The sequence below is a fragment of the Thunnus maccoyii genome, chromosome 16, assembly GCF_910596095.1.
Source record: "Thunnus maccoyii chromosome 16, fThuMac1.1, whole genome shotgun sequence".
In the NCBI taxonomy this organism is placed as follows: Eukaryota; Metazoa; Chordata; class Actinopteri; order Scombriformes; family Scombridae; genus Thunnus; species Thunnus maccoyii.
The window spans coordinates 22,051,245-22,067,057 of NC_056548.1; the positions used below are offsets into that span (position 1 = coordinate 22,051,245).

General features: G+C 38.8%; 1 protein-coding gene across 1 annotated transcript in view; it reads right to left on the reverse strand.

The window, feature by feature from the left end:
* lingo2b (leucine rich repeat and Ig domain containing 2b) overlaps nucleotides 1–8,307 on the reverse strand; it is a 32,512-nt gene extending 24,205 nt beyond the window's left edge. The window contains exons 1-2 of the mRNA XM_042388616.1: nucleotides 8,266–8,307; nucleotides 7,729–8,028 (exon numbers count right to left, since the gene is read on the reverse strand). The gene's annotated coding sequence lies outside the window, so the exon portion shown is untranslated. The remainder of the gene's footprint in view (nucleotides 1–7,728; nucleotides 8,029–8,265) is intronic.
* Nucleotides 8,308–15,813: the final 7,506 nt, after the last annotated feature.

The following is a 15,813-nucleotide window of genomic DNA, read 5'->3' on the forward strand; positions in this document are numbered from 1 at the left end:
CAAATTTGAGATATTGGATAAACTCAAAATTTCTGTGGTCAAGCAGAAACAATGCTGTTTTGTTATGTTGTAAAGAGGTGAATTTGAAAATATCTTCCTTTAACTACACTAACATGTTAATAAATGTACTGCCTTAAAAAACGCACCCGGCTCCTTTTACAGACTGTTCTTTTAAATAATCTAGAAATCGGCTTCCGAGGAACAACTCATGTCAACCCTCCTCTGGGAATGTGATAATGCCAGAGGAAGGGAAGCCCGCACTAACCTGAGAACTCCATTGTGCTGAAAGCCCTTTTCCCATTTTACTGGCATCTCTTACAGGAGTGTGTCCTCTAGAGACCTGCCTGTTGCTTCATTTTCTCATTTCTCAATGGGAAGGACGTCTGCTATTATGTGCTCTTGACATTGCTGAGAGCTGAGCATGTTTATATATAGCAGCAAGAGTGACAGGCACTTATAAACATTTTGACTTTAAGCACCTCAAAGGTGTTTTCAGTCAGTCGGCAGAGTTTCCTCTATCTGCTGGGTGCCGCGAGACAAAAACTGAGATGCAAAGGGTCTATGCTGACTTTCATTAAGGCAACGGATAACCTTATTAGTTATTAATGCAATGTGTAACTGCAGCAGGTCGAGACTGACATACCAGTATGAACACTGCCCACTTAAAGACACCACATGTGGCATTCTAATGTCAAAAAAATGATGAATAAGGGAGACATTTTTGAGAAGAGGGATAACAATAGATCTCTAAATCACAGTAATCACAGTTCATTTAATACAAAAAAACTGATGTTTTAAAATATTTATAAAAAAGAAGCAATGTAGCTCTTGCACTATTAGCAACATAGCATCCCATCTGTACATCATCTGGATCCATGTTCAGCTCTGTTCCTGCGTGTGTGTGTGTGTATGTGTGTGTGTGTGTGTATATAGGTTGACATATATGTTGACCAATACAGTCTATTGATTTTCTGATAAATGGGGCCGATACTGTAGGCTTTCATTAAGAATCAGCTTTTTACTGTTGTCTACGGTAATGGATATGACCCAGTTTGACTGATCACGCTTATGGAAAAAATTGATATGTGTTGCTTGTGGGAGGATCTTATTGATTTTAATACATTTCAGTTGGATTACATAACCATGAGTGTGGTTATTGTTATTGTTATGATTATCACTATGATTTTTATGATTATAATTATAGCAGTGGGTATGCTCATTATTGCAATTATTGCTGTGTTTATCATTATAGCTATGACTGCTTATCCTTGTAGTAATGGTTATGATTATTTTAAAGGCTTCAGCAGACTTCCTGTTTTAGAGTCATTTCCACACTGCAAATATTATTTCTCATCTTTGTTTTTCTAGGAAAGTCACATGACTCTCATTTCCGCCAGTGTCCTTCACATTCACACATTAATCGGTGACACTGAATACCTGCAAAAAAATAATGGCTGTTGGCAGCTTTGAGCCAGTTTTGGCATTCGGTGCTGAAAACCCCCCCATGTGGGTCGAGCCCTTGTGTGTATTTATATGTGAGAGAGAGAGCAAGAGAGTGTGTGCAGTAGGAGGTGCAACATACCTGAGCAAAAAATAGGCTCTTTTGAGTGCTGGAGCATAATTCTGCTCTTGTGAATTTCCCACGCACCACTGTTACATTTTAATCATGCACTGGAGACAGGGGAACCTTGAGTTTGTTGAAACTGACGCCTACAGAAACCTGCATCTGCAATGCTAATCACACTACAGCAAAGGGCCCCACAGACTAGCCTTGTCTTCCCTGTCAAACGAAAAATTCGTCTCCAGTAACAACCGAGCACTCCATAGCTTGCTGCATTGCTAATGTGTTGCGGGGCTACATCTGGAGAAAGCCTTCAATGTCCCATTACTTTAGCCAAATCAGTATTCAGAATAAGATCACGGAGATAAAGTGAGTCAGTGTAGTGGCTCCTGTACTGGTCGCATGGTATCATTTTTCTCCCATGATGATATGTTGTTTCTATTTTTACTACTTTGTGATGTTACTTGTGTGTATTTACAGCACATCCTTGGTGCTGTTTTATCTTTCATCTTAATTTAGGCATCTGTGTATCCCATTATCTGACACCTCCTTTACAAAACAGCTAAGCTAATGTATTCACATGTATTCAGATTTTTGCAAAATTATTCTTACTTTTTACTTTATTTAGCCGTCCGGTCATTTTTTAATTTGGGCAGAGCAATGATCAGAAACCTGAGCTGCACCCTGTTTTTGTGTCTATTTTGAGAATACTCAGAGAGCTCTTAACATCATCTAAAAAGCAGTGTCAGTTTAGGAGTGCTTTCATCTCTGCAATCCGTAGCACTTTATCACGTCTTTGTAATTCAGCATTTGGTGAACTTTTCTCTTGTATCCACTTGTTGCAGCCTTTGTTTAAGAAACCCCTGAGCTACATAAAAGTCCTCCTCCATACTGCACCTTATAGGTATAGTCATAGGGGCTGACATCTACGCATCCTGGATAGCTTTTATTTTTCACAAGGATTTAATCTTTTTAGGAAAAATTCTTAGAAGACGTCATAATTCAAAGAACTTCCTTTCAGATTTTACCACTGGGACCAAATCTTAGTTCTCAACAGCTTTGTAAATATGACTCTTGGTGTGTGATCACACAAGTTTTTGTGCAGAACATTCTTTTCAATGAAAGTGACATTTTTTTGTCTTCTGCTTTTGTGCTGATGTGTATTAGGAATTGTTCTGCTTTAGATGACTGCTTTGCTGCAAGTTAGAAAAAAACCTTCACCTCACAACTTTCTACTGTCATGTTAAAGGAGAGGTGGGCTTTACAGTATTCTACACAAAGAACTGCAGGACTAAACCCAAATGAATGATATATACACAACACACAGCAAAGCACAAAAATGCATTGTATATACATGTATCTGATTGTTGAAGTCTATGAAAAAGACATAGCGATAATCCACTGAAAACTCCTTTTGTCTCGCTTTTCTTTAAAGGGGACCTAGTAGGCTCATTTCCAGCTCTTTACTTTAATTCTGGGACTCCACTAGAGTATCTTTGCATGATTCACGGTTCAAAAAAATGCTTATTTATCTTATATTGGCCCTTTATGCTTATTATCCTTTATATTGGGGCAGCCATTGTGGCTCAGATGGTAGAGTGGGTCGTCCACTAATCAGAGGGTCGGTGGTTCAATCTCCAGCTCCTCCAGTCCTCATGCCAAAGTGTCCTTGGGCAAGACACTGAACCTCAAATTGCTCCCAATGGCCGTGCCACTGGTTTGTGAGTGTGTGTGTGAATGGGTGAGCAGTAGAAACATTGTGAATGTGAATGTTGGCATGTGTTGTCAAATGCTCTGAGTGGTCGGTAGACTAGAAAAGCGCTATATAAATGCAGTCCATTTACCATTTATGCAGCCCCTCAGTTCAGCCTCTGTCTCTTAACAGGCAGTCTTAGCTCCTGTCTCTTTAAGGCCCCCCTCCCAATGAGCCCCCTCTGTTCTGATTGGCCAGCTTTCCAGAGGCCTGCTGAGGGGCAGCATGTATCAGAGTCATGTTAAGTTACTGCTGATGAAAACCCAACATTTCCTGCTTTACTGCTAAAGCTTTTAAATGACTAAATAACAGGAGACTTTTATTGTGAAGATTTTACAGGAAATTAAACGTGTTCATCACTGAATTAGCAGAGCTTTGTTAGCAGCGCTAAAAATTTGTTGACAACACAACATATGGAGATATTTGGAGCTATTTGTTCTACAGGTCAGTTAGAAATAATGCAGGGAGGAATAGTACAAGCAGAAACAGCCATAGCGATGATGATGTTTGATGAAGAGCTGCAGACGCCCAGCACATCTCTAAGAGGTAAACTACTTATTTTACTTTGCCCAGCACTAACAAATGAGCGCAGCAGACCAACACACACTGCAGCACTTGTGGGTGCGCTGTGCGTGGAGCAGATGACCATATAAAGAAATCTATCATGAGTTGATGCTGGCTCAGGCTGAAAGTAGAAAAAAATCGAACGTTCAGAGCAGCCTGAAGCCAGTGCTTTTTGCTCACAGGGATTACTTCTATGTACGTTTACCTCATTATTTGACACTTTGGCCACATTTAATATGACAATCCAACATTGTAACATTATATATATGACTGAAAATGAGGAAAAGCATAATAGGTCCTCTTTAAAAAATAAACTGTTGTAGAGCTGCAATGAATCGATTAGTCGATTGACAGAAAATTAATTGCCCAATATTTTGATTATTGATTAATCATTTTTAGTCATTTTTGTTAAGAGAAAATGTCCAAATTCTCTGGTTCTACCTTCTCAAATGTGAATATTTTCCGGTTTCTTTAATATTTTATGACACTAAATGGAATATCTTTGGGTTTTCGACTATTGGTCAGGACAAAAGAAGACATTTGAGGACTTCCGTACGATGCTTTGGGAAACAGTGAACATTTTTCACAATTTTTGGACAACAAATGATGTAAACGAGCTCAACTGTTGTTTTAACACGTCCTATAAATTACATTACAGCAGGACTGTTACTATCCTCCAAGTAGCCACTAGTTTGAATTCATTTCAGTACGCTGTTAAAATCAACTTGCAGACACTTGAAACACGCTCAACTTTCGTAATCCATGACTTGTGTTCGCCACCTTATCATATCACACAATAATACAGTCAACACCTGTCATATAATGTTAACTTACAGTACAGTATGATGTTGGGAAGCTGCAACATCTCTAATAGGAGAGGTGATTACTGAACAGCATTCATTCATTAGTTCTGTTGCAGAAAAATAAAACTCAGAAGATAATTATTAAGCAATTAAAGTTGTGTGTGTGAATTTGCTAGGTCCTTGCATTAATAATGGTGCTGTTCGGCAGCCAGCTGTTGTTGTTCTGTTCTTAAAATAATACATTTCTGAATACAAAAAATATACTCTCAATAAACAGACATGGTTGACTGACAGACAGCTGATTCATCTGTTACTGTAGTTACAGGTTGTTGCAGCAGCAGCACTTAAAGCCAGCAGACGACTTTGCTTAGTTGGCTTCAGCAAAACATCACTCTGGCACACTTTGCATCTTTCAGCCTTCCAAATCTCCATTTGTTTAATTTCACTCATACTGTATTCCCACCATATGAGAAAAGACAGAAAATACAAGCTCTCTAGACGACAATACTATATATGCCAATGAGATATCAGGTGTATTCGATGTATATCTGAATTTGTGTTTGTAATGGATCCTAATTTCTGCAGTGTAGTGAAGGGAGTAATGTATTCATGTCAAATATTTAGTGATCACACTTGTTGCTGTGACGTGTGACCTCTGCAACATTGCGGTTCACAAAAAACGCACAAGATATATTTCACATCGTCGGTTCATGAGCTTGTGTGTTCAAGCTTAGATTGATTCCTTTGCCTGAAATTGGATTTCTTTGATGTGTCAGACAATTTAGGGTGTTTACAGTTTGCTGTGGGTGTGTCATATGAATGTAGCCAGATGGTGGTGAGCTGCTGCCTGTGGAATGGAAGTCCAAAGAATACCAATTAGGCAAATAAGTAGAAGTAAAACAGAGCTAAACTGTCAGTGGATAAAACCCAAACACTGGCGTTGCTTTTTTTTTACATTGGCACCATCTGAGCGAAGAAAAAGTGCCAGGAAGATGCCAGCTGGTTTGTGTGCAGCCTCATCGATGGGATGTGAACTCATTAGTTTACTCATCTAGTTGAGGATATAGAGGTTAAGATTTTGGTTATGGTTAGTGTGAGCAACTAAAGAAGCATGACATTTGTTAAAAAGCAACCAAAGTCAATAGGAAATGATCATGATGTCTTCAAACGAGTTCAAACACACAAACACTTTCATGCACTTGATCTTAAATGTACAATCCTCCCATATGACGCACACATAGCCATGACAAGTGCTGCGAGTTACTTCCAAATGAACAGAGGAGGTGGCGTGTGGTAGGAGAGGAGTAGGAAGCCAGTGAAGAGAGTGCAACACAGGAAGGAGAAAACAAACAATAGGGAGGTGGAAGGGGGGGCATTCCCACCTTCCCCTCTTCTCTCCATTATCTCCTTCCCATCCCCCTCTCACCCTTAACGAGGGATAGTTTTCTCCTCGCCTCTCATCTCTCTCCTCCCCTCCGTTCCTCACCATCTCCAGGGACCAAACACACCCCTGACAGGTTGCCATGGAAACGCCTCACACACACTCTCTCCCTCTCTCTCTCTCTCTCGCAGACTCTTTCTCTCTCATACAGACTCTCTCTCTCACACACAGACACTCTCTCTCTCTCTCTCTGTCTCTCTGTCTTGCAGCGGTTAACGCCTGTATCCTCTCTCTCCTCCATTAGCATCCCTCTTGCTTGGAGACAGCAGGGGCGGCAGTTGTTGAAACCCCGAGGTACGGCAAAGTCTCCGCACCTGAATTCATTTGTCACAAGAAAACTTAGAGAAAAAAATACTTTTATATTCCAGATTTATGGGCGCAAGATGTCAGAATTTGGTCCAAGTGATAAATTGTTGGACACAGCTCACCAAACTATCTCATATAAGATGAAATATTGTTCCTGAACACCCCTTTTATTTTTAGATACCTATGGCTTACAAATGCATTTCTGCCAATATCCCTTGAGCTTTGCTCTCCATTATCAAGATAAGAACAACTAGATTAAATTTGCACACAATTACCGTGGACATGCCATGCTCAATTAATGCTCATGGAAGTCAGACAAGAGACAGTAGCTGAGTCCCTCAGCTGGAGCATAACTCATTTATAATTCAGTCCTATTTCTCATACTTAAGGTCAGGACAGAAGGTTTTTTGCAAGCACTCATCCGCATGAAAGGATATATAGACACTATATCACACCCCCGCAGGCTTTTAGAGATCCTGGTCCACTCTGGGGGGTACAAAAAAAAGGACTGTGTTCCTCTACTGCAGGGCCACTTTGACTCACAGCAGAGCACCAACCGCCAACATCATACAGTGCATGTGTCATCCCCGCTGTGCAGCTCAGGGAGGGTTTTATCCACCTTGTGAAGTGTGTTGGTGTCATCGTGTCACCCAGTGTACATATACAATCTCTGTGCTGCAACAATCCTCACAGGAAACTACAGTACAGTCACATCCACAGGCGTCACATCATCCATTCACCCAGGCTGGATTTTACACCTTTTTTTCTTCTTTTAAATTTTAAAAATCTCATTTAATATCACTTAATTGGTTCTCTTTTCATCCCAGAATGCTTGGGGGGGAAAGTGTCGTCATCCACCCAAACTCACACAGTGAATTGCACCGCATTTTCCTCCCTCAACACCTACATCACTCCGAAACTGTGAGGCAGAGCTTTTTTCCTTTTTTTTTTTTTTATCTCCATTCATCACCACAGACCCCATGGGGACCTCGTCAGGCCTCTTGTTTATTTATTTATTTATTTATTTATTTATTCATTGAATTACTTGCCACCTCCCCAAAATTCCTCACACCCTTTGCCCAGAGAGGGACTACGCCTATTAGTCTGCTGATGAAACCAAGTGTCAATATCTTTTTTTTCCTGTGAGTTAACAGCCAGTTAATAGTGAGTCGTGCAGGGAAAGATTTTCATTCATCTTGGCAACAGATTGAAACCACAGGAGCACCAAATCCTCAACAAGAAAAAGCTGTAAGACTGTTAAAGAGATTCAGTGCTCAGTCTAAAGTATCATGAGTCTTACCTTTTACCTGCTCCTCCACATGCCAAAATCCACCTTCACGTTTTACATCACTGAGTGGGAGTCCGAGGCACACACTCTGACTAACACACACTCACACACTTGCACAGACTGTCAATGCAATCCTCTTTCTTGAGTTGGTCTCCTTCCACTCTGTCTTCCATGGAAAAAAAAAACTACCTTCATAAAAATCCGTTTTATCTTTTTATTTATTTATTTTTTTTATCTGGTTATCTCTCCGGTTACCCGGCAGCTCATCCTTCCTGACGGAGGCTCCAGGTTTAAGGAGGCATCGGCACCGCACTGGATGACGGCGGGTAGAGAGAGGCAGAGAGATAGAGAGGAGAGAGAGAGAGAGAGAGGCAGGGAGATGGAGAGGAGAGAGAGAGAGAGAGAGAGAGAGGGTGATGCGTCAAGCCAGCCGCAGCTATAGATGGGGCTGGGGTGACTTCGTCTTCAGAGTAAAAGCTTGAAGCAAATGCAACAGTTCAATAATGAGTTATTTTTTGACATGGCTCCTTCTGCAAGTGTTGGAAAAACCTGCAGTATTGTGGTTGTATCTGAGGCTACCGTCCTGCTGCTGTGGTATGGAGGATCAAACCAGACGGAAAAATAATGAATTGATTTATTAAGTGATGAAATACATTAAGAGACCAATAAAAATTATAAACAATGCGCAAAGACAAAATATTTATTTACACTCACTTTATTTTTATTTTCCTTCAGTAGAACTTATGTTCTGCAATATTTTCTCATGGGGTGTGGCCTATTTACTTTTCAAGTAATATGCTAATGTTTGCAAATGTTTAGCTTTGAGTTTTTTTAATTGATTAATTATGAGAGCATGAATTCTAAATCATTATTAGTTGTACCAGTTACAAAGCACACCACTGCTTCACAGGACAGATGACTAGTTTAAGATAAGGATTAGCATATAAAATCATTGTTATATCTAATATGCAGCATATTTATTCATTTAGTTAAACTTCATTTAGCCGTGTAGTCTCATTGATATTGAGATTTCTTTTTCAAGAGAGGCACAATAACAAATATGATCATACAATCACACAGTTCATATACAGACAATCACAAGTTGTATACAGAAACAACAGGTGGACAGCCAGAATCTAGTTTGAAAGCAAATTGCAGTTCATTTAAAGTTGCATATAATTTAACCTGCTTATATGAATCCAAACCAACGCCATCAACCCTTTTCATATCATGATCAAAAGCAGCCCAATTATACAGAAAACTGCCTAATCTGAAGATGTAGGAATAGACAAAAAGATAAATCCAGGACAACACAAGAGGAATTGCTTGAACTGCCCCATTTTGTGCATAGTGAAGATAAAATATAATATGCAATCCAATTTTTAGATGTTGAAGTTAAATTTTATGAATCCACCGTCATGAGGAAAGTCTTGTTCAAAATAAAGTCTTCTGAGGGAAAATAAATTTAACAAGACAAAATGTGCAATTCATTTAAACATTTATGGCAAGATTTTCAGGAATAGACCCAAATGATAGATAGAAGATAGAAGGTAATAAGTGTAACCGGCAGAAGAAGTAGCCGCACTAAAGAGTTGGCAGACTATTGGGGAAAAAACTCTCTGATGAGCTCTGATCACAGGCATCAAGTTATTTCTCATCTGTGCATTTTCAAGATAATTCTACTGATTTCTTTGTCTATTTCATTCTTTTATTAAATAATTTGGCATTGATTTATTTATTGCTCAATTTATTTGATCATTGTATTTGACTATTCATCAATTCATTAAAAAATCAGGATTGGTCCTCCATACAGTTGGACATTTGACCAAGGTATTTAATCTAATATAAATTGTGAACTTACTGTATGTGAAATTGATGACCATCAGGCCTACTTATTTAGTATCATTAGTATTTTTTTTACATGACAAAGTATGATCATTTTCATGCCAAAACATGCTCTCACTGTAACAGGACACAAAACTACAGTCAACCTCAAATTAAGAAAAATTAGAGACAAGAAAAAAAAAGATAAAGAAAAGACAACAGTGATGAACACTCATTCTTGCGTGTGTGTGCAGTCAGATCAAAATATCACATTAGCATTAGCTCAAAGGCTTTCTACAGACAACCAGTATTGATCAATTCCCCAATCATTATATCAGAGATGGGAAACACTGACACCCAGATAAACGTATCTGATTTCTAGAGGAAAGGTCAATATCAGGCTCACGTATCAGCCACAAACCCTGATCTAATCTTTCATGCTAGAAGCAGCATTTACTCCTTTATTCAGAGAGTGGAAATCCTGTCACCTTAGACCATCTAATGTGTGCAGATAAAGAATTAAATAATGTTTTTTAGTGTTTTTTTCCACAAATCCATTTTTCCACAGATCTGAAAGCTTATCTAATTTTAAAAAGCACTTGATATGTTTAATAAGTTTTTATTTTGAAAGTTTCCACAGGAAGTCCTAGATTATATTCTTTCTGGCTTGCCATCAGGATGGTGGAAATCCAGTCTTCCAAGTTAATCAGTCTTCTATTACCAGTGAACAGCAGCTCACAGCATGGAGCAAAAAAGAGAGGAGTGCATGTGGGATCTATTGTGTTTCTACCTCCACTTCCTCTTTTTTTTTTGTCTCTTCTTTCTTTGTCACTGTGCTCGCTGTGACTTAATCCGAGATCAGCTTTTATCCAGTTTTACCCTTTATCCTTGTTTCTCATGCACACCACACTTCCCCTTATCTTCCCCTTATTTGAATCTTCTGTGACATACTCTCCCCTGTAACTAAGTCACAAGGGACCCCCGACGTACATGTGGCATAATGAAGATATGAGGTGTGTGAGTGTTCACATCTATCCTTATGAGGACCAAATTTCATCAGGAAGACAGTATAGTGTGAGAAAAATCCCAGGTTTGACATATATTCAGGGTTATTTTGTAGTATGGATGTAGTTTTTTATTGAATATTACATTTAGGATCAGGTTAAGATGAATGAGTTAAGGTAAGGAAGGAGTTATTTTTGCATATAGAGGTAATATTAAAACAAGGGTCCATAACAAACTACTCTAAAGGTGTGCTCAGACAGAATGCAATGCAAATGTTAGAGTTGGCATGACATACACAGTCAATGGAAATTTGTGGGTGGGTGCGCCCGGGGTGGTGTGAAATGAGGTGAAGATGCATTTGCACAAGTTAAAAATGTTTAAACTTTTTAAAAATGTGTGCCTCTTATCCTGGGGCACTGAAACTCTCCCACACAGTTGGTGCATTGCTAGCTAGTTAAGCTAACGTTTGTATAGTCAGTGTATTGGCTTGGTTTGTTGCGAATAAACACAGCCTGCACAAACAGACCAGCAAAAACTTGGTGATAATAGAATATTTTTTATCTCAACACTTTTGTGATTAATGATGCCTTTTTCTTATGTTTACCAGCTAGAATTAGGTTTGCACTCAAAATTTGTACCAATTTTCAGCAATCATTCATACAGGGATCAATAATACCAGAGGCAGAAATGCCAATTTATTCACTGACAGTATCCTCAACAGACCAGAATGCAGTGAAGCCACAGGACAAGTTGGGTTATAGATGAATCTAAAACCTCTTTAATTGCTCATATGGTTCAAGAAATAGTTAGACATTTTGGAAATAAGCTTTTTTTTGCTTTCTTGCCAAGAGTTAGATGAGAAGATGAACACCACTTTCATGTTTGTCTATTTAATATGAAGCCAGGACATAGTTAGCTTCAATTAGCAAAAAAGCAGGATGAAACAGCTAGCCTTGCTCTTTAGCTAAGATAACAGAATCTGCCTACGAATGATGACAAGTTGTGGTTTTACAAGATGTAATGTGTTAATTAGTGAACTTCAGAGGTGCCTGTTAGCAGATTTTTGATCTTTCGACATGGCCAGGCTAGCTGTTTCTCCCAGCCTCAAGTCTTTACGGTAAACTAAGCTAATGGTCGCCTGGCTCTATATACCTATATGTAATAGACCGAGAGTGGTATCAATCTTTTCATCTAACTGTGAGCAAAAAAGCATGTTAAACTATTCCCTTAACATTACTGATGTTTACATGCATGTAAAACAATGCATGTTGCTTTGATGGTTAACAAAAGGCATTCTGAAGAGAGGGCACCTTAAAGCAAAGTGAATATATTGAATTAATGGTATTTAACATTATAAGCGACATTATTTCTTTACCTTCTAAGTGCAGGATTAGGGACCAAGTGTAGTCAATGGGAGGTCCTCACAAATATGGAAATACGATCTGTGTGTGTGTGTGTGTGTCTCGCTGTGGGGAGGATGGCAGGAATATTGATTCCACTGTCTTCATTAGCATGTACCTGTGGGGCTAACGTCTCTATGGGGTTCTGGCTAGACAACCTAACACTCCGTTTCTCTCCCTGTGGTGAAAGACGGGCATACCACTCCCCTCCTGTGCCGCCTGACACTTTGGACTGAGAGTGAGACCAAAATAGAAGCAGTAAAGACAGAACCGGAGACCAAAGAGGAACAGACACAGTTCTGGCATCTATGGCAACCATGCTGAGGAAGAAATGAACTATAACCTAAAATGTCTGTAGCTCTTTACACTTTTTATTGCTCCATAATTCATCACACTTCCAGCTCTCGTGATACTAACATCAAATGATTCCTCTCTCAGTTTGATGCATTGTCCTTGTTTCAGCGTATTCTGTTGTAAAGCAACTTTAATTACATTAAGTTGTAAGGGCAGTATAAAAAAACTCAATTTGATGGATTGAAAATTACTGTTACACTTCAATTAAAAAGAAGGAAAAACATAATAATCACATTAAATGAGAGGAATTAATCCTCCCATTAGCTTATTTTCTTTTCAAGACAATCCTTTGAATCAACATGCAGAGCTTAAATGAAGGTTTGGGAATTTAAATAACAAAAAACTATTTATTCTCAAAAGCTTTGACAGCTTTGTCACAAACATGTTTCTCCCCCTAGAAACAACTCAATCCAAAATATCAATTAAAACAGCCTTTGCGTGTAGGCTAATAGGGTGCATAAGAAGCCAATAATATTTTCTGTTATTTATGTTTGTATTTTTGTGGAAATTATATCTATGTTTGGATTTATGATGCCAGTTTCTCCATGTGTTGAAATGTCTATTGGAGCCTGTGGTATTTTCATTAAATCTGTGTTGAACTGCCTGTATGTCTGAAATATCTGTCATGGTAACATACTGGATATAGATGAGGTGATTACTCCTCCTGCAGTACTAAAGATTTTTCCTTTTTTTTTACCTACAATTGTAAGTGTTTTCCTCTCTAGTAGACATAAAATTCCTTGTTTCCTTTTTCAGATTGTTTTGGTGTGTGTTCTGTACGCAGAGGTGTGGACCCAGAAGCAAGACTGGTAGACAAGGCATACGAAGTTAAAAAAGCTCGATAATCAAGGTAGTAACAGACAGTCAATTAGCAGACAAAACCAAACAAGGAGCAGGCAGGCAAAAACTGGAAGCAGGCAGGAGCCATGAACACACAGGCAGGTATAAGTGGAACAGAGGGCTGGAACGTCAAAGCTACAGAGCACAATGCATGATCTTGCAAATGCCTAGGGAAAGGAGCTGGTATACTGTAAATACTGAGTGGCTAATGAGGGAATGAGAGACAGATGAGCAGGTGGGTGTGGGAATTGGGTGACAGGAGATGGCGGGAACACGCTGAGGGCAGCTGCTGGACAGGTGGAGAATGACAGGAGAGGTTAGTGACTGAGCCGTGAGAAATAATGGACAAAATTTTTTTGCCAATCCTACTTAGGATTACAATATCTAATACATCAAAAATATAACAAGGCATCTTTAGGTAACACACAAGAAAAACACCACTTGTAACATATTCTTTCAAGTAACCCTGTGTGTCTAATTGGCAACAGCAAATACATTTTGCTACAAATGTTCAGATGTTTGTACTGAATGTATCAGTTAAACGTTGACTGATTTGTTTTCCTACAATGTCCGCTCATAGCAACTAAAGCATGATTACCCATCCCCACCCATGATTAAGATCCCACAAGACTTAAAGGATATGGCCAGTGTTTTTTTCTGTTTTTCTTATTGTCAATGCATTTCATATGCAGAGCCAAACCAACAATGAATGCATCCTACTTACAAGTACTGTGTGTATATCCAAAGCCTGATATTTCATATTCATATGAGCCACACATTACACTGGGTGACATATTCCTTCACCCCAAAGTGTGGTTACGGTGGTTTATTTAGAAATGGATCCAAAGACTAATAACATCAATCACATTGTCAGTCTTAGGGGAATAGTTTGTAGTACGGCAGACACCACTTTGTGGGAACATGATTCTGTTTATGGAGATTTGCTAGCTTGTTGTACTACATATTGCAACCTTTTTACTTTGTATTGAGGTACTTTGAGAAATTTACCATGTAGCACAAAGTCAAGAGGTTACAATATCTATCAGCAACCAGTGAAGCTCTATAAACACAATCACATTCCCATGCAAGCTCTGCCTTACAAGGAACCACTCTCTGGAGAATGAAACAGTGATTCCTGTTATTATAATACTTATTATATACTTGTAAGTAGATCAATTCATTGTTGGTTTAGCTTTGCACATGATGTTGACACTAAGAAAAATATAGAAAATCGCCAGCCTTATCCTTTTAACATGATGAAGGGATTTTTTTCCTCATCTTTCTCCAAGGAGCCAGCTCCCTCTTTGTGTATCATCCATGTTTTAAAAATCTATTTCTGTTGTTATCTTACCAAACAAAATATTGTGTGGGTCAATGTGAAAAGGACAATAAAAATGTAAAAGCCCTTGTTAATTTTAGTTATTAACCTTGTGCACCAGGTGGAAAATCAGCCCCTCATTAAAACTACAAAGAAAACCAGCGAGGCTAAGTCCTGAGAAGTATGGAGCTAGATAGTTGATTCAGCAGAACATAATTAAGCAAATAAATATTGCTTTCATTTTTCTTTTACAAACCATTTTGCTAATGATGAGGTCGTTAATAGTTAAGTATTCTGGTCATGCCTGCACCATTTCAGACTGCAGCCAAAATGTAGAATGTTCTCCAGACTGATTGCAAATAACAACAGCGGCAAGGCTATAAAAATAAGTGACTTGCATCTTGACATTTTGGATTGATAAACAGGAAATATTGTTCCTCTGTATTAATATTCAGAATGATTAAAACACTGAGTACATGCCATTTTCTTTTTTTAATGTAACTCAAAAGGTCAGATGAGGAGACTGTAAACTTAATTTGAGAGTGACAGCCCTTTCATAAACGAGGAGCGTACACTGCCAGATCTGGATGACAGTAATTATGCCTTATGAAGTAAAAGTCACTTTTGCAATAATCTAATATGTCCTGCATTAATACCAATCTGTTTGCTTCACCCACTCTCTTCAGCAGGCTCATTATTAAGAGGATGAGGCTGGGAAAAATATTTATCACTATGGCAAGAGCCATGAATTTAAAAACTAAACACAAAGAAAAACCCAAGATGCATTTGTCAGATTCCAAGTTAAACTAACTCATAGCATGCAGTATTGATGTTTATTGTGGACCAACTAAAGTAGAGTATTTGATCATTAAATTTAGACTATTTATTCACCCGAATACAGTAAGTTAAACGAAAGTGTGCAATGGAATGGAACAGTCAATGGAAGATATCGACTCTTAAATACATGTGAAAAAAATATAATTACAGCTTAATAGCTAAATTAGTACTTCTGGTGTAACTTAAAAGTAAAGTAAGAGATTAATCTAATTTGAAACATCTAAGGGGCTAAGTGACAGACTGCAGGTCAGTCCCTCTTCTCAACACGACTTGCTTCCACCGTCCCAGAGCCTGGCGGTGACGAAGCCTCGAGTCACAATCATCTGGCTTAGATCATAAATGTCGCCTGTACTCACGCAGAAGTTGTGCAGAAAGGCAGAAACAACAGGGACAGAAGGCACACCATTTGGTCTCAACTTCAAGGCTGTGAAGAAAACGACTGTGCCATCTTGACTTCATCATGCCGAAGGTGCTCTGTGTCAAGTGAGCCCTAGCTGGGACGACGCTGGGTGTACATTA